General features: G+C 41.8%; 1 protein-coding gene across 1 annotated transcript in view; it reads right to left on the reverse strand.

Annotated features, from left to right (window-relative positions):
• Window positions 1-25356, reverse strand: part of SETD4 (SET domain containing 4) — a 586654-nt gene that overhangs the window by 226624 nt on the left and 334674 nt on the right. The window lies entirely within an intron of this gene.

Here is a 25356-nt window from a genome sequence, read left to right on the forward strand (position 1 = left end):
AGGTGATCCATTGATGATAAACCTTTATCCCAGGACATAACTCTGAAATTGTTCATGCTGTGCTGCTCTGTGACTCTGGGCAGGAACTGGGGGCTTGGTTATTTAGGTGAGGGGTGGGAGGAGAGAAAGGAGGACAGGATTTAAGTCAAGGAGGCCCTGCCCCAAGTGGCTGAGAATTAAGGTCATCTTAGCCCCAGGGAGGCTAAGGGTTCTCTTCCCCATATCACAGGTTATGTGTTGGCACCCTCTACTGCTTTGCTGAATAGAATACCTGCATCACCCAAAGATAACCTATTTTCTTTTCTTCAATTAATAAGATTGAGCTTATAATTTATTGAAAGTGAATAGATTATTGTGAGTTCTCCAGAGATAGATTCCCATGCGACCTGATTATTTTCTTTTTGTTCACCCCCATGTCCCATTCTCTGGGCTTCTCTTTTTTGTTCAGTGTCCCAGGAGGCTGGGCCTATGAACTTTTCTAGTGAGCTTCCCTACCTTGTGGCTTCTGGTAGGGTTCTGACAATGGGAGCCTTGGCAGAAGATTAGGGTTGGAGGAGGGAAAGACCAGGCACTTACTTCTTCTACACCCTCTCTGCCAACCCTCAGTTTTGCCAATGGCTGCATTTCTCTGCCTGTAGCCCCAGCGTGCATCAGGGAGGCATCTCGCATAGATCTCAATTCCTACCCCTGCTCTGTTTAAGCCAAAGGGAACTAACAGATTCCCACTGATGCTCACCCTTGGGTGTACCACCTTGCTGATTCCTTTACCCTTTGACCTCTGAAATTGTCTCTTCAACGAACCCCTGTAGTACACAGTCTATTTCCTGCCAGGAGCCTGATGGGGAAAACCTCCTTGATTCCATCCCTCATCATAAGCCTGACTGCAGTAGCCACACCACCTTCAGGACAGTTATGCTTGGCACTGTGGTCACTGGACAGACAGATCTCTCTGATGGTTGGCCTCGATCCCCGAATCCCTCCCCTCCTTGAATCAGTCATATTTCTCCAGAGAAACAGAACCAATGGGGTATTTAAGGAATTGGCTTAAACAGAACCGATAGGACATTTAAGGAATTGGCTTTTACAATTATAAAGACTAGGAAGTCAATTGGGAGATTGGAACTGACATATACATACTACTATATATAAAATAGATAACTAATAAGAACCTGCTGTATAGCACAGGGAACTCTACTCAATACTCTGTAATGGCCTATATGGGAAAAGAATCTAAAAAAAAAAAAAGAGTGGATATATGAATATGTATAACTGATTCACTTTGCTGTACACCTGAAACTAATACAACATTAGTAAATCAACTAGACTCCAATAAAAAACTTTTTTAATTAAAATAAAATAAAGACTAGGAAGTCCAAAATCCATAGGACAAGCTGGCAGACTGGAGACTCAGTTAGGAATTCATGCTGTAGTCTTGAGTCTGACAGATGGAAACTCAGGCAGAATTTCTACATTGCCCTAGAGGCAGAATTCCTTCTCCTTTGGGGAACCTCAGTCTTTGCTCTTAAAGCCTTCAAATGATTGAGTGAAGCCCATCCACATTATGGAAGATAATATGGTTTATTAAAATCAACTGATTGTAGATGTTAATCATATCTAAAAAATGCATTCACAGAAACATCTAGATTAGGGTTTAACCAAACCACTGGTCACCACAGTCTAGCCAGTTGACACATAAAATTAAACATCCCCCCAGCCCCCATCCACCACATACACTCAGTTTCTTCTGGGTAAGGAGGTACCTCTTTACCTCAAAAGCTAACAAGGACTTAGAACAATTTGTACTCACTTATATCCTCTTAGGAGGTAAGGATAAGAAATACCTAGTGAAATAACAAAAACAAACACCTTCATGGTATCAGAGAGACCACCCAAAATCCATCAGGCTCTGCACAAAGTATAACCCTGTTATATTTTTTTATTGACACTGATTGGCTTGTGCTTGAAACTGCCCAAGAAATTTAGAAATATGGAAAATAGGATTAGAAGGAGTTTGAACTATGACCCAAGAGATCAAATCCTGACAACTTGGTATGCTAAACTATATTAAAATGTATGACTTTGAAGGAAGAGATCAATATTTTTTTCTGTTTGTGAAGAGCCTGCACTAAATGATAGTGAGATATAAGCAGCCTGAGAATGTAAACATATCCTAAGGATTTCCATGGCTTGTAGTTGTCCAAGGCAGCCATCTATAGAAGGGGAAAATGTGACGAGCTTCTAGAAAGAATAGCTGAGACATTTGCTTGTTTGTTTATTCTAAAACCAAGAACAGATTTATAAATTACTTATGTCTTAAAAACCACATGACTACCACTATGGACCTGACCCAAGACACTCTTTTTTAAGTATAGCAAAATACAACTGAAAATGCAGCTTCCTCTTAGCCTGAGTGCCACGGAGGTTTCTGCCCAGGGTATTTATTCCTTCTGTGCCGCCATACTGCAATGGCGGCACTCCTCTACCTGTAGCCACGACCCCTTCAGGAGTCTCTCTCCCCCACGTACACCTTTCCTTCCCTACCCCGTCAGGCCTAAGGGAGGTGCCAACTTCCTGCTAAATGCGTCACCAATCCTTCTTGCAACCAACAGAATCTAGGAGAAACAAGAGGCCAAGAATGGAAAATCTTAAGTCCTAAGAGAAGTACCAGTCCGGCCAATCCCAGGAATCCTTCAGTCTTTAGCCAACACGTGTTCTTTTTCTAAAACAAGCTCACCAAGGAGCCGATCACTCTCTAAGGGTCCCTCTCTGAACCTCCACATTTCCCTTCACATTTGTTCCTGTCCCTACTTACATCATTTTCTCCTTCTTCTCCTTCTCCTCCCTCTCCCTCTCCCTTTCCTTCTCCTTCTTCTTCTTCTTCTTCCTCTTCTCCTCTCCCTTCTCCTTCTCCTTCTTCTCTCACTCTCCCTCTCCTTCCCTCTCTCTCTCTCTCCCTCTCTCCCTCTATCTCTCTCCCTCTCTCTCTCTTTCTCTCTGTCTCTCCCTCTCTCCCTCTCCTTCCCTCTCTGTCTCTCCCTCTCTCCCTCTCCTTCCCTCTCTCCCTCTATCTCTCTCTCTCTCTTTCCGCTTCCCCTCCTCTACAGACAGACAAGCTTACTTAATGCAAAGGGCTACTTGAATGCAGAAGAACCTCTTCACCATATACCTCTATTACAGTATCACCAACTGAGGTATGCCAATTACAACAAAAGGAATTCAACCAACTCTTATTCTCTTAGCGGAGATGGTCCTCCAGCAATCACACACATTGAGTCCAAGACCCAGATTTTCTCATCCATGCACCATAACAAAGGACTTTTTATATGCGAAACAAACATGAAGTGGCTGCCAGACCAATTAAATGTAAGTGATTTGCTTTATGCTGTGATTTCTTAGCTAAATATACCTCAAAACTTCCTTCTGGAATACTGACGCTTTCCTTTCTCTGTGTAATTTTTGTCTTTGATTATCAAGGCTGCTTTGCCTAGCTTTGGCTTATATTTTTATGGTCTCACACTACCAAGCAAAGTGAGGACTCCCTATACCTAGACCCTCCGACCTGCCATGAGAACGAGATGGAGCTTTCTTTTCCCCCTTTGTGAAATGTTTGCAACTGCTTAGCAAATAAGAGCCAAAAGAGGCCAGATGTTGGGGAAAGAGGGCAAAAAAAAAAAAACAATTGCCTTTAAACAAATATTTTCCTTTCTATTGATACAGAGATGCCATCCACCCTATATCGCCAAATAATGCTCTTCTGGAAAATGCTGTCACTGATAGACAGGAGGGGAGAGCACACTTGCTGCATGTGACCAGCAGGTGCCAGAGTTTATCATCTTTCCTTCTCAGGAGGGAAGGGAGACTCGATAAGGGATTTCCCGAGCGGTGCACAGCTGGTGGGGTCACCGTGACTCACACTCCTCCACAAGACGCGGAACCCCCTTGCCCTCCACCCACCCCAGTGCGAGTTGGGGACCCTCGCCCATGCTCCTGATCTTGGTCATCTTGGGTCAAATCTTACTCACCTTATGAGATGGTTGGTTTAGTCTCTGTTTGTCCCTTCAGGCTGTGAGCCAAGCAAAGTCAGAGAATCTTCCTTTCTCCTGGGGACCCTCAGGTCCGGCCCAGTGCCTGACTCATCCAAGGAAAAGTAAACTCTTAGTCCAGGAGTGAGTCATCCCCCCACCCCAGGTTGAGTTCAGGCCTCTGTCTAACACTGAATCAGTGACCTTTACTGCCTATGGTTTTGAAATTAGGTAAAGGTACCTAATTTTGATAATCTGCTTTTATTTCTTTTATTTCTTAGCCTGGGAGAAACCAAAGTCCCCTAACTGGGGAATTTTCCTAATGCAGCCCCAGTGACAGGCTGACCCCAGGACCGTAAGGAGCCCATTCACTTCCTCCCCTGATGGCTTGATAACAGGGCTGAGAAGAAATGCCTCTGTGAGCCAAGGCTTCTGTGGGCCCCTCTGTCCTTTGTCCCCTGTGGACCTGTCTCTGTGAAGATTATCTTCTTTTTTGTTTGTTTGTTTATTTTATTTTTCCAAATAAATTTTTTTTAATATATGGAGTATAGTTGATTAACAGTGTTGTGTTAGTTTCAGGTGTACATCAAAGTGATTCAGTTATACATATACATGTATCTATTCTTTTTCAGATTCTTAAGATTATCTTCTTTTCTAAGTCCCTACAGTTTGCTCTTGCCTACATGATTACACATTGGGCAACCCTTATATTTTCAGCAGCTCATCTCATAGCTGCCTCCCACCCCTCAGAGGGTGAGGTTCAGCCTCTGCCACAGACCGATGTGGGGAAGGTTCGATTCCATCAGAGCACATTCCTGCTACTCAAGCATCCCTGATGGATGTATTCTCTCGGTGCCCTTCATCATCAGCCTCTGACCCCACTCTGTCCCTTGCTCTTGCTCTTGTAGAGCTGGGGATGCACAACAGTCTTGAAATTCCTTCATCTCCTCCTTCCCCTTCCACCCAGTTTCAGGTCTATAACCACCTTCTTTGCATGTATGGTCCCACAAATGCCAGTCAAGGGCACCCTAAGCACAGAGTTCCATCCCAGCGTTCCCCAAGTCCCCATTTCTTTAATTACTTCCCCTCCTGACACATGTTTCAATAGCACTATTTACGTCTATCTATTCCTCTTGAACTGTAAAAGGTTTTCATTTCTTTCCAAATCACTTAACTCTGCTTGGTGTGTTTAATAGCATTCTTTATTGAGCATCTTTTTTCCAAAGTGGTTTCCAGAATTTCTTCTCTCAGTGTCTCCAGAGATCAGCCTTGTCTTCATTGGCTTACAGCTGGGTAAACTCCTGAATGGAGACCTTATCTCACTTGCCAGCAGTCACTCAGCCATTCAGTAACACTCAAACATAAAGATTCTACATTAAAATTACTGGTCTCACAACTATTGGTACCTTCTCTGGTCCCAAGGAAACAAGAACAGGCTTGATAGAAAAAACAATGTTCACTCTAAGTAGCAGTGGCACACAGTGCAGTATATACAGGGCAATGCTTAAAATTATCATCTTTGGGGTTAGACTGACCTAGTTTCTGTCCAGTTCATCCAAGCTTCAGCTGGGTGACTTTGTGCAAATTACTTAACCTCGCTGAGCCTTAGTTTACTTATCTATTGCATGGGAATGGTAATACCACCTCGCAAAGTTGAGAAGATAAAATAACAAAAATGCTTAGCCCAGTGTCCAGTATAAATGAAGTGGCCAAATAATAGTAGTGATCATTAATTTAAAGAAAATAATCATATAGCTGAACTTAATTTTTTTTTAAAAGTATATGAAGAAAGGCTCAAACTCATAGAAATCAAATAAATGTAAATTACAACAGTGAGGTGCTACTTTATACCATCACATCAGAATGGCAAAAATAAAAAATGGCTAATATCATGTGTTGGTAAAGATGGAACATTTCTACATCACTGGTACCACCATTTTGGAGAATAATCTAGCTGTATTTATTGAATTTAAATATATATACCTTATGAAAAAAAATAAAATATAAAGATAGAAATTAGATGGCAGGTGTGCTGAAAGTTATGTCTTCTCTGTGGTCACTCCATGAGCCCCTCTTCTCCCCTCCTCTGCTCCTCCCGTTGACATGGCATCCTCTAAGACTTGCACCTGGATCCTCTATGACTTCGCCAGATTTTCTTTCTCAGGGAGCTCAAGTACTTCAATACCTCGATTCTTATGTTGTTGTTGATTAAATTGCTTATATAGGATCTCCATCTTCTCCCTAGTTGCCAGGATCTCCTCATTTATGGCAGTGTTTCCCAACCTTGCCTGATCATAAAACTTACAGGAAGTGGGAGTGGGGGGACTTTAAAAAATCTCTAAACCCAAATCTGCAATGGGTGTGGGGATATGCAAGTTTAACAGGCCCCCTAAGGTAAGTCTGTGATCAGGCAAATTTGGGATAAAACAGCCCATTCAGCACAGCCACCATGGTCTCCTAACCCAGGTCTCATGACTGATGAAGGAATTTGCACCACTATCTCCTGTAAGTAACAATCAGAGGGAAAGAAAAATTGGAATCAAAACCCTGGGGATGTTGTGATATTTCTACAGCTTATAAAGACAAGAGCTGGCACACTTAATATTGAGAATCTTTTGAAATACTTGAAATAAATATGGCCACCATATCTGCAGGACACTTCTGTATGAGATTCCCAACTTTTAAAACTAAATGTGCCAACAGCGATCAGCCAAGATAGTGGGGTAGAAAGACCACAAGCTCACCTCCTCTCACAGGTACACCAAAATCACAACTACTTATAAAACAACCATCGATGAAAAAGATGGTTTTCGAACCCACTAGAAAAGATCTTCTACAACTAAAGATATAAAGAAAGAACCACAACAAGACAGGGAGGAGGGGCAGAGTCACAGTATAGTCAAATCCCATACTCCCAGGTGGGCAACCCACAAACAGGAGAATAATTACATTGCAGAGGTTCCCCCACAAGAAGTGAAGGGTCTGAGCCCCATATCGGGCTCCCCAGAACGTTTGGCTTTGAAGGCCAGCGGGGCTTGCTTTCAGGAGTCCCAGAGGGCTGGGGGAATGGAGACTCCTCTCTTAGAGGGCACACACAAAAGCTCACACTCCAGGATCCAGGGCAGAAGCAGTAATTTGAAAGGAGCCTGGGTCAGACCCACCTGCTGATCTCAGAGAACCTCCCAGAGAGACGGGAGGCAAGTGGAGCTCACCCTGTGGACACGGACACAGGCAGCAGCAGTCTGCGGAGCTCTTGCTGCCGCACGGATACTGCTGCTGCCAAGCGTCATTTCGCAATCCTCCCTCTAGCTTGTTAGCCTCAGAACCCAGCCCCGCCCCCGCCCAACAGCCTGTGAGACCTGTGACACCTCAGGCCAAGCAACTAACTGGGCGGGGACACGGCCCCACCCACCAGAAGAGAGAACTCACAGACGTCCCTGGACACAGCCCCGCCCATTAGAGGGCCCAGAACCTGGTCCCACACACCAGTGCATAAGCACTAGACCCGGGACCTCCAGTGCCCTGCATCCAGAGACCCCAGGACCCAGCTCCACCCACCAGTGGGCGGGCACCAGACCCCAATCCCTGGCCCCTCCCACCAGTAAGCCTGCTCTAGCCTCAGGACAAGCCTCACCCAGCAGCCGGCAGACAACACTGGTGTTCCCTCTATGCCCACTTTCTAGAGAGTTTTTATAATAAATGGACTTTGAATTTTGTCAAAAACTTTTTCTGCATCTATTGAGATGACCATATGATTTTTATTCTTCAGTTTATTATGATGTATCACATTGATTTATTTCTAGATATTTGCTGCATCTTTTTTGGGGGGGGGGAGCAAAACTGTCCCTAGAATCACTTGCCCTTGTGCTTTCTTGGGCAGAACTGATGAACAGACCCACCCCTACAGGAATAATTCCATTTCCATACAGGAAATGGAATTATTAAGTTTGCCTTGAACCAGTCATGGTCTATTCCTGAAACTCACCTTCCCTGAGAGTATTTCTAGAATACATTTAGGAAGAAGAAAGAGACCTATCATAGATAGGTAACCAATGGAGTCTTGAAAAATGCACAAGATCATAAGATCACAAAATAAACATTTTTTTTTCATTTCTTGATTTGCGGAGTGTTCATGTCAACAAATTTTAACCACACACAATTTCACTTCCAAACAAATGTCTAAGTCCTTCAAAGCAAATTTATAGTTTCATTTGTATTAGATTGCTATGTTGCATCTGGACTCTTAATTACAAACAAACTAAACTCCTACTAATACTACAAAGAGCATATGCTGGCCTCAGGGAGGTAGAATGGAAGTAGAAAGGTCTAGTCCAAGCTTCTCCCACCCAAGTGTGGGTTCTCAGTTGACGGACAGAAGGTCTAATTAAGGTCATGACCACCGTTCCGTTTACACAAAGATATTATTAGAGGGTCCATCTTTAGATCTTGGAGGCTGGGGGGGTCAATATATATTTTTATTCCAAAAATAAAAAAGCTTTTATCTTTAAAAAAAAGTTATTGGAAATATCATAAGAACCCTCTCTATATTTAATTATTGAATAAATGTTGATATTTGTTAACTTATATTCTCTCCCTTTCTACAAGTGATTTCGAGAAGCTTATAAAAAAAAAAAAAAAGAGCCAATCTGAATAAGGCTAGTGGATTGCACCAATGTCAATTTCCTGCCTGTAATATTTTACAATAGTTGAAGAAGATGTTATCATTGGGGGAAACTGGGTAAAGAGTAGCCTGGATCTCTCTGTATTCTTTCTTACAACTGCATGCGCATCTACACTTATCTCAAAATAACAAGTTTAATTTAAAAATAAATAAATATAATCAAAAGGGTAAAATATAAAGAACTGAGCATATCATTGGCAGCAAAAATGGTACATCTGAAAGCAAGAAAAAGCAGAGACATGCAAGCCAGCAGTCCTCTGCAGTTGTTAGCAGGGGTCTGAAAATTTGGTCTAAGCTTCCCAGTGGCCAAAGGAAATAGGGAATTAGTTACAAGGATCACAGTGCCCTAAAATTTTATTAAAAGGGGGGAGGAGAGACTGCATTTCTGATACTGCAACCTGAGAGGAATTTGTTCCCTTTACAGATATGTTGTGTTGTACCCAACAACAATCCTACAAGAGATAAAATAGAAAAATTCATAGGACTTTTTTTTTTTTTAATGTTCTTGAACCTGTAGAGACAGTGGAACTCCATGGTACATTTCAGAAAAAAATAAAATTCTGAGGGGCCAATCAGTTTCACCTATGGATAATGAAAGGAGGCACAGTGACTTCATTTGATCACCTTTCTGCCATAATTACTCACAATTATTGAATTACGTTTTCACCCTGACACTGTGAAATACATGTTCTTCAGGAGCGACAGGCAAAGGTGGCTCTTCAATACATTTTCTAGAGTCTTCCTTTTGAGCAAAAGTCAACGGCTTGCCAGCCATCTCCTGTCCTCCCGGCTCTTCCCTGTCCCCAGTGCCATCCCCAGCATCATTTCTGGGCTGCATAGCTCCAGGGGAATTGGTTGCAACACTGGGGAGTCTCTCCAGGTCCCTGGACAAAGGAGCCACGGCAAAGAGCACACAAGGGAGCCGCTGAAGTTCCCTCTCCCTTGTGAACAAGAGCAGAATTGGGCACTTTTTTAAACAGTCCCTGGGTAAATGCTTCTGCGCTAGGTGTTACTTTGCCTCGGACAGGCACAAATCCAGCATGCCCTCTCAAGCACACATTGGAGAAATCAGGGTTGAAGAAACATTTTAAATGATGCTGTTAAGTTCAGACATTACTGATTGATGGGGATCAAAAGGCAAAGGATCCAACTCATGGTCTCTAACCCCCTGAAGCTGATTATCTGTTCAATGCCAAGTATAGATAAGGTGCCGGAGAAGCCACACAGAACTAAATCAGAGGAAAATCCAAGTGTTGTAAACTCAAGATGTAAGTGCTAGGTTTGAGGGAGCGATCTGAGAAATGAAACCAGAGAGTGAGTTTTAAATGAGGTCTTGGAAAGAGAGAGGAATTACACAGATTGCCCGTGAGGAAAGGGTATCCCTCACAGGAGGTACAGCAGAGAGAAAAACATGAAGGTGGGATTTGCAATTCATCCTCGGGGGACATTACACAGATTGATTTGGTTGGCGAAGCAAGGCCATGGTGGAGAGTAATGGAAGAGAAAGCTGGAGAGATAAGACCAGCTAAGGCAAGTCTTTGAATACGACACTATGGCATTGAGAGGATTCACAAAGAATGATATCAGCACGTACATGCCAGCCTAATAAAAAAGTAGAGACAATGGACTGTCTCGTGCATCAGAGGTACTCTGCCTAAATTATTTTTGATCTATTGGTACATCTTTTATGATCTACTAAAAAATTAAATTTTTCATTCATCTATTGTATTCAACAAGCGCAAGTCACGAGCCCAGATTATTAATGATGTCAGATCTTGTATTACTAAAACAAATGCATAAAGGTTCCATTTCTGATGACAAAAAGAGAGTCATTTGTTTCAATCATGGAAGACAATCTTATTAAACATTGCCAACTTACTGCCAAGCTGGCTGGTCACCAAGGCACAGCTACAGAACAAATGGAATTGAGAGGACTGTCAATCTTCTGACAGTGTCACAGTCCCCAAAATAATAAACTTAGGGAGAGATAAATCTGTTATGACTTGGACACTTTTACTTCTTAATTCTGGAGTCTTTCAAGTTCACCATTTTCATAATCCTTTCATGTAACAACTAAGCTGTTTGGCAAATGCTAGTGAGGATGGGTAAGATGGTCCTATCTGTGTGGAAACCTTATATATATATTTTCAGATAAACTGACTTAACCTTTCAGGAAAGTAATTTAGTAAAAAAGATAAAAAGCCTTAAAAATGTTTATACCCTTTGACCCAATAATTTTACTTCTCAGTCTAAGGAAATAATCTGGAATGCAGAAAAGGCATTGTGATCAAGAATGTCCATTACTCTGTAGCTCTTAATGGCCAAAAAAAATGGAGCCAACCGATTTTCTAACAGGAGGGGCATGATTTAATAAAGTACCTTCCAGCCGTGGAAAAAATGCTTATGACACATTACATATATGCTATGTCATATATACTACACTTTCAAGTATACAAACAAGGTTCCCAGAAAGTATATAAATAAGGTTCCCAGAATGAAGACTAAAAGATAACTGCCCCCAAATTTTGACAATGGTCTTTCAGATGTTGTGATTTTATGTACCTGTTTATTTTCTTCTTGTTCTTTACTATAGTACTTTCAAATTTGTCTCAGTTCTCATGTATTACCTTTAAATGCAAATAGAACTCTTGAAACATTTCTGAACAGGTTCATTCTAGAAGGTCCTCTAGCTGGGGGGCACCAGGAAGAATGAAGGACAAAGAGCACAAAAAAACCAAGAAGGATGGTAGTTCCTATTACATCTGAAAGATAAACGTGTTTGTTCCAGATTTGCCAAGAGAAGCTTGGAGGGATTCCCAGGGAATGAGGCCAGAGTTAAGGTGCTGCCCAGATCCCAAATAAGCCCAGCCCTGACCCAAATGGCCTTGAGGTAGGAGAGATAAGATAATACAAATGCCAGTTAGTTTTAGGGGAACCCAAAAAAAGAGGGTTTCATGCTCCGATTCCTATTTGGAATTCTGGGAGAAGACCACTTTGTGGGATGCCCAAAGGCAACATGAGGTAGTCTCACTAGAGCAAAAATGGCACAGAGTGGGGTTTGGAGCCTCTGAAGTAGTTCTCACCCCAGATCTCCACGGCCTAAGCAGCAAGGCACAGAAAGATCCAGAAGTTCCCATGAGACTCCATGGTGAACAGGCCAACGAGCTGAAGTGGCCTAGAGTTGTGACAAAGAGTGGCCAAGTGATGACGCTAGTGACCAAACTGCCCCAGCATTAGTGGCAGATGCAGGCACACATCCGAGGCCAGGAAAAATTCACTATTTTTTCTTTAGTTTACCCCTTTGATCTTCAGATGCACAGAATTAACTTAATCATACTCCTAGTTAATGGCATGCCATCATTTAGTGGCACACTCTCATGGTCAGTTTGTGATGAATTATGAATGATTGATTGATTGATTGCCTTTCATTCCCATTCTCATAACCATCTTTCTCTCCCACCATGGGCAGTCACCCCATTGTATTTGACTAGTATTCTTGAGTTTGTATGTACCCTTGAGAATTACAAAGTTTCAATTTATATAAATGGTAATGTGCTAAAGTTGACATTGTGTTTTTACTTTCTTTACTCAGCACTAAGTTTTTAAAGTCTATTCATTCTGATGTGTTTATGCCTAGTTTGGCATCTGCATAATATTCCTTGATTTATTTACACATTTTCCAAGTGACAAACACTTCAGATGTGTTCAACTCCAGCACAGACACTGCTGCAATGGATATTCTTTTGCATGTCCACTCATAGACCCTTAGGAGAATTTCTCTGATACGTATCACCAGGAGTGGAATTTCTGGAATAGATGAAACACACCTACTTAACCTAATGACTGACTACTGCTTTTAAAAGTGGCTTCATAAGTCTTCAGTATGAAAAATAGTTGAAGAGTTACAGTACAAACACACACACACACTCACACACACACACACACCATGCCTATGACAGATGCAGAGCTGTGTTGCTCAGATCCCTCTTCAAGGATGGAGGGAGTGTGGTCCACAGTCAGCTTCCAGCTGTCAGCTCCCACAGGGTCCATCTCCGTTGTGGAACACGTGGTCTCTAGCCTCTTGGGGTTGATTATATGACCAAGGCCACATATAGATAAAGACTTGGCTGCAGTTCTTACCTTCCCAGGCCAGCTATTTCAGCCAAATGTCAGCAACACTGAAGGGTAATTTCCACTCCAGAGGCCCTGGCTGATTGGCCAAGCCTTTGCCTTGCCTGCATCACATCTCAACTTCTTCTGCCCAGTACTGCATCCTCCCCACGCCTGTCTCAGGTGCTGATCCCTGATAAACTCTGTCTCACTCTCTGCTCCTGGAGCGCCAACATGCAACAGCACCACTCAACTGCCCAATCTTGCCAGTCGGCTGTGTCTCTCATTGTTCTTTTAACTTTCATTTCTCTGCTTCCTAATGAATTGAAATGTTTATTCATATACTTGTTAGCTGTTCAGTTCTCCCCTCCTCTGAACTGATTTATCATATCCATTATTCTTGGTTCCTTGGACTTTTTCACGCTAACATGTAGGAATTCCTTGATTATCCTGCATAAGCCTTCCAGTTTTAGATGTCGCAAATATCTTCTTCTAACCTGCCATCTGACTAATAACGATGTCTCTATGAGATTCTACAATGAACTGGATTCTTAAGTTTGATGTAATAAAATCTACCAAGTTTTTACATTTGGTTGTGATGTTGAGGTCTGGTTTAAGAAGTCTTCTCCTACCCCTAAGTCAGATAGTCTCCTGTATTTTCTTCTATTATTTTTATAGAATAGGTTGACGTTTAGGTTTCTAATTTATCTGGAGTCACCTTTATAAATGATATAAGGTTGGGATTCAGTTTTATTTTCATTCATCTAAAGAGGAAGTTTCTGTAGTAGCAAGAGAAGAAAAAGTAGTCATATAGCTTTAATTGGACAGGGAGGAATAACAACAAGTGGCATGGTGTATTATTTAGAGATATGGGCTTGACCATCAAAAGTAACCAAAAACAGAAGCAGCTAAAGGTAAAGCCCTCAGAGAGGGGGAGGGGAAGGACGGGGAGAGGGGCTTGGGGGACACACCAGGATCTATTGCTTGTCACATAAGTCCTTTTGTTCTCTTTTATTACTTCAGTAATTTTTAGAATTACTATTCAAGTTAAACGTGAACTTCAAGTTAAACGTGAACTTCAAGTTAAACTTGAACTTCAAGTTAAACTGAAAAAAGTCACACTTGTTATGAATCCTTCCCAAGCAGACTCTGATGTCTTGAGTCAGAGACCTATCCCAGCTCTCCTTACTCCCCATCAACTCATCACACTTCTTCATTTTGGAATGAGTTCCCAACAGGAACTCATCATCTAGGGTGATGTATCACCCTAGACAGTCTTCATGACACCACCCACAGGGGTGGGACATCTGCCTACAGGGAGGGTGGGCACATGATTGTCCTGGACGTGGAGGAAGGGAAATGGCCTCACCGTGAGGTGAGGAAGCCACAGGGCCGGCGGAGATGCAGGTTTACTGAGGGCCTGTGAGTATGTACTTTCTCAATAGAGAAAGGCATATCCTGAAGGTACACCACAGTAATTTTATCTGTCTGTGAATATATGATACTCTTCCTTCCCCAAAAATGATTTTTAAAAAAGCACTTCATACTGTCTAGCAAGTCCAAATTATTTAGAGCCGCCGTATATGCTTGTGAATGTTCTATGTGTGAATGCCCTGAAAAAATGTTCTTAAAAAGAAAAATATATATATATATATTTAGTTGTTTCTATATGATACATCATGGTGCTTTGAAAAGAGCCCTGGACTGAGAGTCAAGAAAGCTGAATTTTGACCTGGCCACTGGCTATGTGATTTTGAGCCAGTCCTCCCTCTTCTAAAAGCTTCAATTTCCTCTAAGAGAATGGGTTACTAGATAGTTTCTAACACTCTTCTCAATTTTAACAGCCTATTATACAAATATCTGATTAAATTCCTAGAGAATCCCACAATATCAGAATATCTAAAAAACACATTTTGAACCCAGAAAGTGAATTTCACTGAAATTTACTACCAAGTGAAATTTTTTATTTATGAATTTGATTGTCCTTTTAAAATATGTCCTTTAAATGCCATTAATTGATAAACAGCAGAAATGGTTTCAAAATCTAATCCAACAAAGCTCCTGCGTGTTCAACTCAGAACAGATGAATCCTTAAATTTTTTAGGGTTATCAGATATGTATAATATTGCCAGTTCATTAGAGGGTTGTATTACCATACTTCATTCATCTATGGCTCAAAGTGTTGTTATCAACTCAAATATTTGACAGTCTTAAAGGTGAGAGCACCTCTGTGGGTTAACCTTCCCTCTTGTATGCACACAACATTTCATGAGGCCAATATAAGAAATCTTGCTTATTTCTTACAGTGCAAGCCAGGTGTACCTTCCCCAATAGCTTCTAATCATTCATCAGACCCATCTGGAAAAATCCCACACCTTGACGACTGAGCTTTCCGTCTCTGGTTGAGGAAACTCAGGAGATGCAGTCTTTTCTTTCTCTAACACTGCAGGTTGTAGAAAAGAAGGATATGGCTTTTTCCACCCTGCCAGGCTCCCAGTTATGGGATGTGTCTGGTACTGCAGGGTACCTTTGAACAAACAACTGGCCATTTCCATGTATCCACATATTATTGCTTTGCTACAAGGAAAATATTGTAACACTGACCATTTAATATTAGAATACTGACCCTATCTTATTAAGTGATCTACCAGTTGTTGGGCATTTCATTACTATAAACAACCTCAGAATAATAAAACCAAAAGCCAACTCAAGCACAATCACAGGGAAAATGCTTTCAGTGGAAAAGGATGAGCATTTTCTCGGCATCATCATGTATCTCAAGATTTAGTTCTATAGCCAGAATGAAAAAATCGGAGAGGCATACAGCAAGCTGCCCCTCTGGCCTGTCCCTGGAGCTGTGCTCCAAAGGGCACCAATCATCTTCAACCAACAGATCCGATGGCTCCTTCTCAGCATGGTCCTGTCAATCCCAGCACAGCATTTAATGCTGCGAAGCACACCTTCCTTCCGAAATGGCAGCCTCTTCTGGCTTTGGGGATAACTCTCCCTGACCACTCTTTTTTCTACCCATAACCAAATGCTGCTGTTCACCAAGGCGCTTTCACCAACTTTTTCTTCAAAGCTTTTCCGGGGGAAAGTTCATCACCCATGTGATGATCGCTCTGACAGAACTCTCTACAAAGTTCCAACGCAAAAATTTCACTTTCCAGTTGTACGTCTTCCACCTTGCATTTTAAAATTTAAATCCATTTCTTCCTCACTGATTCCACCAAAAAAAATCTGATCCCTTTTCCAAGTTCTCTCAGTTAATGTCACCATAATATACCCATTTATTTGGGTTTGAAATCTCACAACCATCTTTCACTCCCCTTTTTTTCCTATATCTAATCAGTCACCAGCTCCTGTCAGTTTTACGTCCTAAAAAAGGTCAAATCTTGATTATTTGAGGTTGAATTAACCACGGTGAAGACTGAGCAGTGACCTGGGACCGTTTACCTTTCCAGCTGAGTGAGAGCACTCATTGTTGGCTGACTGCTAAGCTGGGAAGAATGGACCCAAAATGCAGAAGAGCTGCCTTTGATGTCAGCAGGAAAGAGAGACCGAAACTCTACTTGGCCTACCTGGCTCCACCTCCTGCCCTCACCCCAGGACCTGACCAATCCCCAGAGCAGATACTCTGTAACCATCTGCCAACCACAAGCATGTCCTAGCTATCTTCTGAGTCTTAGCCATAGTTGTTCCACCACTAGAAAGTCAAGAGTTGACAGTAGTTTCGACCTAATTGTAATTAGGAACTAATATATTCTTCTTCACCACCAATCTCTCTCACTTAATGGAATCTGGACTCTGATTCCAGAATCATTCCTCTCCTTTATTACTACCACAGTCCGAACTCAAATCTCCAGTATCTCTCCTCTAAATGGCTGCATAAATAGCCTACTGGTCTTCCTTGTTTGGAGTCACTCTCCAATCCAATTCAGCCCCAACCTTGATTCCTTCTAATATACACCCTGGACCTTATCGCTTCTCTACTGAAAGCTTCAACGGTCAACAACAAAACATTGCTTAGATATCATTTACAATGCTAGTATTCCTGCTATAACAAGTTCTTGCTTATTCATAATCCATTTAGAGTAATACAAAAAAAAAAAAACTGGCAATAATCTAAGTGTCCACCAACAAGAGAATGTAAAATAAATTCTAGTACATTCAAGATATGGAACATTAGGCAGTCCTGAAAGTCCTTTGAAAGAATGAGATGGTGGCAAACAAAGATATCCACCATATATATGCCTTATTTTTATGTTTTATAGGCAAACAAAATTTGGGAGAACACATACCAAACAGGGAACCTATAGACACCACTGGGGAGTGAGATTGCAGGAGGAAGGGAGCTTTTATTCTTACTTTATAAGCTTCCATGTTATTGAAATGTGTTACAGCAAGCTGATATTATTATTAAATACCCAAAGCTAATATAGGGTTTATAAATACATTTGTTATCTGAGGGCTTCACTTAGAAATTGTCCTCATTGTATTTTGATTTGGGGTACATTAACATATCTATACATATAAACCTAAAATTTAACCATATAATGTCCTCACTAGACTGTGTTCTCATTGATCATTGAAGACAGAGTTTGATCCAATTCATCTTTGTATTTTCCCAGAATTCTTTGCATGATTTCCCAGAATTCTTTGCCTGGCATATATTAGGAGATATACATATATATAATTTCACTACCAATTTCTCCCAGTTAATGGAACATGACGGAACATGGACTGTGATTCTAGAATCATTCTTCTATTGCTCTATATAAGCCATATATACAACTGTATTTTTGCATATTTGTATATGCAAATATATATGCAAACAAATGGGAGAATGATCGGCATTTTGTTAATTTGCTGACAAACCTGTCTTGCTCACTGCTATGAGATCTCCAAATCACCAAGTGCTCCTGGAAGGACAAGAGCCATTCGCTAGGGAATGAATCCTTATGTTTGGAATGATGGGCACAGGCTGGCGATAACTCACAGGTGAGTCAGGGCCATTTGGGGATCAAGTACATCAGCAGGAAGCCTCTTTCTGTGAGACTGTCATTGAGGAACTCAACCCCAGATTGAGGGAGAGGCCCTCAGAATCTTTGGAAGGGAAGGAAACAAATTCCTAACCCCAAACCTATTGGACTGAAAAGGGAGTGGTCACTTTATACACACATGTCTCCAAAATCCTGCCCAGTGAGTAAAAAGCATTAGCTGGTGTTTAACTAAATATTTAAAATCTCATAGAGGCAAAAAGGATCACCATAGAAAGGAACAAAGAAAAGCAAGCTCAGCCTTTGCCCTATGGCAGTTGATTTCTCTCCCAAACCCCAGGTAGCTGAAAGGTGGAAAGTCTAGGAACAGAATCGAACATGTCTAATCTCTTTTATAACAATGTTCTTATTTTAGCCCATGTCATCAGGGGAAATGGCTGAAAATAGTGACAAATACAACATCAATAAACATAATAATAATTGATTTTCCAGAGATGAAATATTTGAAATTAGTGGACATTTCCCCCCAGAGTATTGGTTGATTAATTTAATGTTCATCTTAGTCTTTCAAAGATATCCTCTTGCTGCTCATCTGCTCTGCCACGCTTTGTGATGGGTTTTGTGGTTAGGACTCCATGGTTAAAGTATATTGCACAGTTCTGCAGTTTTTTAAAATTTATTTTATTCAAGTATTGTTGATTTACAATGTTCTATTAATTTCTGCTGTACTGCAAAGTGATTCACACACACACACACACACACACACACACACACACACATATATATATAAACAATCGTTTTCATATTCTTTTCCATTATCATTTATCACAGGATAGTGCATATAGTCCCCTGTGCTATACAGTGGGACCTTGTTGTTTATCCATTCCATATATAATAGTTTGTACCTGCTAATCCCAAACTCCCAATACATCCCTCCCCCTTGGCAACCACATGTCTGTTCTCTATGTCTATAAGTCTGTTTTGTAGATAAATTCATTTGTGTCATATTTTAGATTCCACATATAAGTGATATCATATGGTATTTGTCTTTCTCTTTCTGATTTACTTAGTATGATAATCTCTAGGTCCATCCATGTTGCTGCAAATGGCATTATTTCATTCTTTTTTATGGCTGGGTAATATGTCATTATATATATGTACTACATCTTTTGTCAGTTCATCTGTCAGTGGGCATTTAGGTTGTTTCCATGTCTTGGCTATCGTAAATAGTGCTGCTATGAACATTGGGGTGTATGTATCTTTTTGAATTAGAGTTTTCTCCAGATATATCCCAGGAGTGGGATTGCAGGATCATATGGCAACTCTGTTTTTAGTTTTTTTAGGAACCTCCATACTGTTTTCCATAGTGGCTGCACCAATTTACATTCCCATCAACTGTGTAGGAGGGTTCTCTTTTCTCCACACCCTCTCCTGCTATTTGTAGACTTTTTAATAATGGCCATTCTGATCAGTGTGAGGTGGTACCTCATTGTAGTTTTGATCTGCATTTCTCTAATAATTATCAATGTTGAGCATCTTTTCATGTGCCTGTTTGGCCATCTGTATGTCTTCTCTGGAGAAATGTCTATTTAGGTCTTCTGCCCATTTTTAGATTGGGTTGTTTGGTGTTTGTTTTTTGTGTGTGTTTGTTTGTTTGTTATTGAGTTGTGTGAGCTGTTTGTATATTTTGGAAATTAAGCCCTTGTCAGTCACATCATTTGCAAATATTTTCTCCCAGTCTGCACGCTGTCTTTTTCTTTTGTTTATGGTTTCCTTTGCTGTACAAAGGCTTGTACATTTGATTAAGTCCCATTTGTTTATTTTTGCTTTTATATCTACTGCCTTGGGAGACTGACCTAAGAAAGCATTGGTATGATTTATGTTCACAGTCCTGAAGCTTTAAAGAGAATCCTGATTGTTTAAGGATGGCTGCAGCCAACAGCAACAACAACTACAACAACAAAGGAGGTTAAGACACATAAAGTGATTAAGCTTCCAGAGATTGGGATTTCAGGTTTTTCACATGAGATATAAATTTGGTGACTGTGCTACTCAACATTTTTGTAACTTAAGTATTCAAGAAACAGATTTTTGAGAGCTTCTATTTGTACTCCCCCAGAGCACCCAACTTTCACTGAATTAATTCAGAAATCTCAACACAGAGCAAAGATGAGATTCAAGTGACTATTTTCCTTCCTTCCTCCTTCTCTCCCTCTCCACTTTCCTTCTCTTCTTTCTTTCTTTCCTCCTTCCCTTCCTTCCTACATTTCCCCCTCCTTTCCTCCCTTTCCTTCCTTCTTTTCTTCTCCTTTGCTATTATCTGAATGTTTATGTTCCCCCAAATTCATATGTTGAAATTCTAACCCCCAAAATGATGGTATTAGGAGGTGGAGACTTTGGGAGGTTATTGGGTCATGAGGGTGGAGCCCTCATGAATGGGATTAGTGCCCTTATAAAAGAACCCCAGAGAGATCCCTGCCCTTTCCACCATGTGTGGCTGCAGAGAAAAGACAGCAGTCTAGGAAATGGGCCTCACCAGACACTAAGTCTGTTGGCACCTTTATTTTAGACTTCCCAGCCTCCAGAACTATGACAAATAAATCTTTGTTGTTTATAAGCCCCTCAGTTTAAAGCATTTTTGTTATAGCAGCCTGAATGGGTTAAAACACCCTTCCCCTTCCTTCTTTCCTTTTCCTTCTGTAGCTCCCTCTTTTCCTCCTTCCTTTCTTCCTTCCCTCTATAACTCTAAAACAATGTTTTAAAATCACCTTAGACTATTTCAAGGTTTTATATTCATATTTATGCTGGGAGATAAGTGGAGTGAATATTGTTTCATTTACTGTGAATAAGTAAAGTGAAACACAGAGAGGTTCGGTGACTTTTCCAAGACACTATGGTGAATGGATAAACAATCCAGAGAAACAGGTTGACCTCTAGAGTTCCAGTTGAGCACTTTCCACGAGTTGTTAGCCCTTCCTGTCTGTCAGGGAGAATTCCAGTTGGTCTCACTGACAATAGCTCGTCTTATAACCAGTAAGCACAGACTGACTCCTGTATGGAGCCACCCATCTGGTGGGTGAGGCAGAAAATCTGTGTCCACCCTCACTTCTTGTCCCTTCCCAAATGTCACATCACTCAGAAATATGTACTTTATCATTCTAAACATGTAAAGATAAACTGGCTTCCCTGTTCTTAGGGGCTAGGAGTGGAAACTCCCCTTTTATCAGATCTCTTCACATCATCACCTGCACAGGTGAGTTTAAACCAGTGCTTTGGAAACGTGAGCTATGGCTCCTGGCACTGGCTGCTTGCTCCCTTCCCTTCTGGCTACCATTAATATTTGTTGTAACTTGACTTCTCTTAACGCCATTGCTCTGCAGTGTGATTTATCCCGTCTAGAACCTGGGGGCACCCGGCCTATGATCTTCGTCCCCTACAAATTGATCAGAGCTGCCTCTCTTTCCCAATTGCGTACACTTTGACTCACCCTCATCTTTCCTTCTGCCCCATCCCATGGTCCCCACAATTGTACCCAGGAGACATAAGACACCTTCTGTGAAGACATATCTAGCCTCCTAACATCTTGCATTTACAATTTGGTTTTTCCCAGCACAATTACCCATCTATAGCCTTCATTAAGACAGTGTTATTCATCCCCAGTGCATTTACCAAAGGAGATGAATTGGTAGTTTTCATGAATGGAAATGAACTTCCCTTTCGACACTTTGAACAGAATGACTCTCCCTAAATAAGGGTCATAGTGAGATGGCAGCACTGTAAGTCACCATCAGGTCAAGCTCCCTAGGTCAGGTCAGCATCAGGCATTAAAAAAAAAAAAAAAAAAAAAGTCTCTATTAAGTAAATGAAATCATTTCACAGAAGGGAGGGGAACATCATCACTTGTAAGAATGCATTTTGTAAACTTCCTTTCATTAAGATGTCTTTCCAAAATGGTTCAGAAACAAAGAGAAGAAAACCTCTTCATTTCCTTTCCTAGGTTCTGCCTTTCAGAGCTGTTGAGGCTGAGCGATGCTGGGAATATGAGGAAGTCATACAAATGGGGGAGGGCAGAGCTGGGGGAATCTAGTTAGAGACACAACCTGTGTCAGAGTCATGGTCCAAGCATCGGCGCCATTTATAACCTGTTCTTTAACTTTGTTTATCTTTGTAGTCATTCACAGGGGCATCTTATTTTCTAGAAGTTGGGGCCCTATAATCATTACCTGTCTTTGGAGAAAATAAGATTATGAACATTTAGTTCCTCTTCTCAGAATGTCGACAGTGTAATAGGTCGCTCTTCCCTGACCTTCCACCTCCCACCCCGGTGGGGCTGCTATATTTTCATGGTTTCCTCTTGGCCCTGGTGCTATAAGCACAACCAACAATGGTGAGATCTTTGATTCTTAACCTCAATCATAAACAGAAAGGGGACAAGAGGACCCACTTTCTCATTTAGGATTTGTGATCGAGACCCTCAGCATTTCTAGGAATGAGCACAAGTTTCTGGAAGTGAATACATATGTTTGGCTATCTGGCTTATATTAGTTTGCTACAGCTGCCATAACAACGTACCACACAGCCTGAGTGGTTAAAACAACAAAAATGTATTGTCTCACAGTTCTGTAGGCGAGAAGTCTAAAATCAAGGGGTCAGAAGGTGGGGTCCTTCTGAGGGCCTGGAGGGAAGGATCTGCTTCAGGCTTCCCCTCTTGGCTTGTAGATGGTCATCGTCTCCTATGTCTTCATAGCTATGTATCTTCCCTCTGTCACTGTCTGTTGCTATGTCCAAATTTCCCCTTTTAATCAGGACACCAGTCATACTGGATTAGGGCCCACACAAATGATGTCATTTTAACATTGATGACCTCTGTAAAGACTCAATCTCCAAACAATGTCACATTCTGAGGTCCTAAAGGTTAGGACTTAATATATGAATTTTAGGGTACTCAATTCAACCTCTAACATAGCTCAAATAAGTTGCCTCAGATTCCAAAAAGAAATTGGTTTTTGGTAAAAGGTGACCAGCAACCACACTGGATTTCTTTTCCCTCTCCTATATACAGCACAGTTTCCCACCCCAGCCCCATCTCTGCACCACAGAAGGTCTAGAGTTGCCAGCAGAAGTCCCCTCACTCAGTTGGAAGCTGTGCTCCAAGTTGACACCTTGAACCATAGGGACAAGCCTATGGGGACAGATGCTGGTTTCAGAAAAGGCTCCCTCATAATGGGCCCTGATCATGGCACCTGTGAACGCCAACTGCCCACCTATCAACCTTAAGACCTGGACCCAAATCCTTTATCAGCCCTTTTTATGGTTGAGTTCAGATTCCATCCATCCATCCCTTCATCAGTTTATTCATTTGACAAAGAATTCCTCAGCATCTGCCATGTGCAGGCACTGTGGTAAAAGCTGGAAGTCTAAATGATGAAAACCCATCTCAAGGAGCCCATAGCAGGGTGTGGAAGTCAGAGACAGGAGGAAATCCAATACAAATGCAGTGGCAGAGGGGTCTTTGGGCACACAGAGCTGGGTCATTCTAGTTAGACTAGGGAAGGTCCAAGAAGACCCCTGGATTTACCAGGGAATGATGAACTTGGCCAAGTTCTGATATGATGTCTCCTCCTGCAGGTGTGGCATGACAGGAAGCCAAGGAGAAAAGGAGTGAGTAGAAAGAAAGAGTGTTCACCAGAGATGGATATCATCAGGATGGCAATGAAGACCAAGACTGAACTAGTCAGTGGGTCCAGCCTTTCATCTGGCTGGAGCCATCCTCCTCGCCTTTGCTCCTCTCTCCTTCTCCCCAGATGAAGGCTTCTTCTTCTGGCCTGCACACATTCACCATTCTTCTTCATCCTCTGCCCCAAACTGTGTCTCAAAGTCATAGTTTCCTATGGCTGCTATAACAGGTTACCACAAACTCAGTGACTTAAAACAACACAAATTTACTATCTTATAATTCTGGAAGCCAGAAGTCTGAAATGGATCTCACCGGGCTAAAGTCATGTTGTCAACAGGGCTGCCTTCATTCTGGAGGCTCTAGGAGAGAATCTGTTTCCTTGCCTTCTCCAGCTCCAGTGACTGCCTGCAATCCTTGGCTTGTGGCCCCTTCTTCCATTTTCAAAGACAGCAGTACAGCATCTCCCAATCACTCTCTTTGACTCTGACCTCCTTCTTCCCATGTGATCACATTGGGCCCACTCAGATAATCCAGGGTTATCTCCTCAGCTCATGATCAGCTGATTAGTAACCTTAATTCCAACTATGATCTTCATTCCCTTTTGCCATGTAATATGACATATTCACAGGTTCTGGGATTCAGATGTGGATATCTATGGCAGGGGGAGGGCATAATTCTGCCAACTATACCAAGCAAAGGCAAATTCCTTCCTATGAGAAATTCCAATGACAGTTGTTACGAAAATAGGGTTTTCATTTCAGTAGGGACTGAAAAGTGTCCACTGGGTTTTTGAACAGAAAGAGGACCTGAATAAGGGCGATGTCAGAGCCCAGTGCAATAATATGTGAAGGAAGAGTCAAGAAATGAGAAAGTAAAAACAGACAACACTGTAAGGATATCATCTGTTTGTAGGGCCAGTAAACAAGTCATTCATATTAGTGAGTAGAGCAAGCACCAGGGATGGGGTAACAATATCAGATTGAAAGTCTTAATTATAGACTTTGCATTCTCCAAATTCTAGGAATCAGATTCCTTGTTCCATAGATCCTCATCCCAGTCCATTTGCCAATCAATTTTTGGGAGAGATCTGGCACAGGAAGCGGTGGAACAGTGATGCACTGCCCAGGTGTCCTTCTTAGCAAGTTTGCACAATATCCTGGAATCCTTGCCAGGGAGTTTGATCTTGGGAGAGTACTCCCAAATCTTTAAACTCTCCCTTATCCAACCTTATATTCCAGGCTCCACGACCCAGAACCCTCAGAACCAGACCCATGTATATTCCACGGGTCTTGCTCGTCCATGCTGCCTAAGTCTTGCAGCTATTTTCCTCAATTATCTGGTTTAGCACATCCCCAGCTGGGGTGTGCCAGGATGAAACCTATTTATAGACTTAGGGATCAGGAGGGAAGGGGGCTCAGGTTATCTTGCAGGGGCGAGGTCTCTGCACTGCCTCCAAGCATAAGGGAAGTGCCAGCTCTTCATAGGAGGGATAGGCTACTTCTGTAGACTCGGGGGTGCAGGGGAATCTGGAGATTCAAGACTTTCGAGAGATCAAAAAGGTGCAAAATTTCAGAAGCCACTCACTCCCTGCACTTTCATGGACCTAAGAGTGCATACCCCCTTAAACTGCACCCTGGATGCTTCCTTTTCCTCTTCCTAGTCTCTGTCCTGCATCCAGATGTGAAGGTCTCACTCCTTCTCAACCAGGACCCTGACCTTGGCAGAGCAGACTGGCCTTGCTTAGAGTTTAACCTTCTTTAGCAAGGACCCCAGGAGACTGTGCAAATTAGCTACTAGGATGGCACCTCAAAGCATGGAAGAAGTAATGACCAACTTACTGAGTTCAAATGCCAGAATTCCTGGGAT

Source organism: Balaenoptera physalus (assembly GCF_965194825.1).
Source record: "Balaenoptera physalus genome assembly, chromosome: 4".
NCBI classification, from domain to species: domain Eukaryota; kingdom Metazoa; phylum Chordata; class Mammalia; order Artiodactyla; family Balaenopteridae; genus Balaenoptera; species Balaenoptera physalus.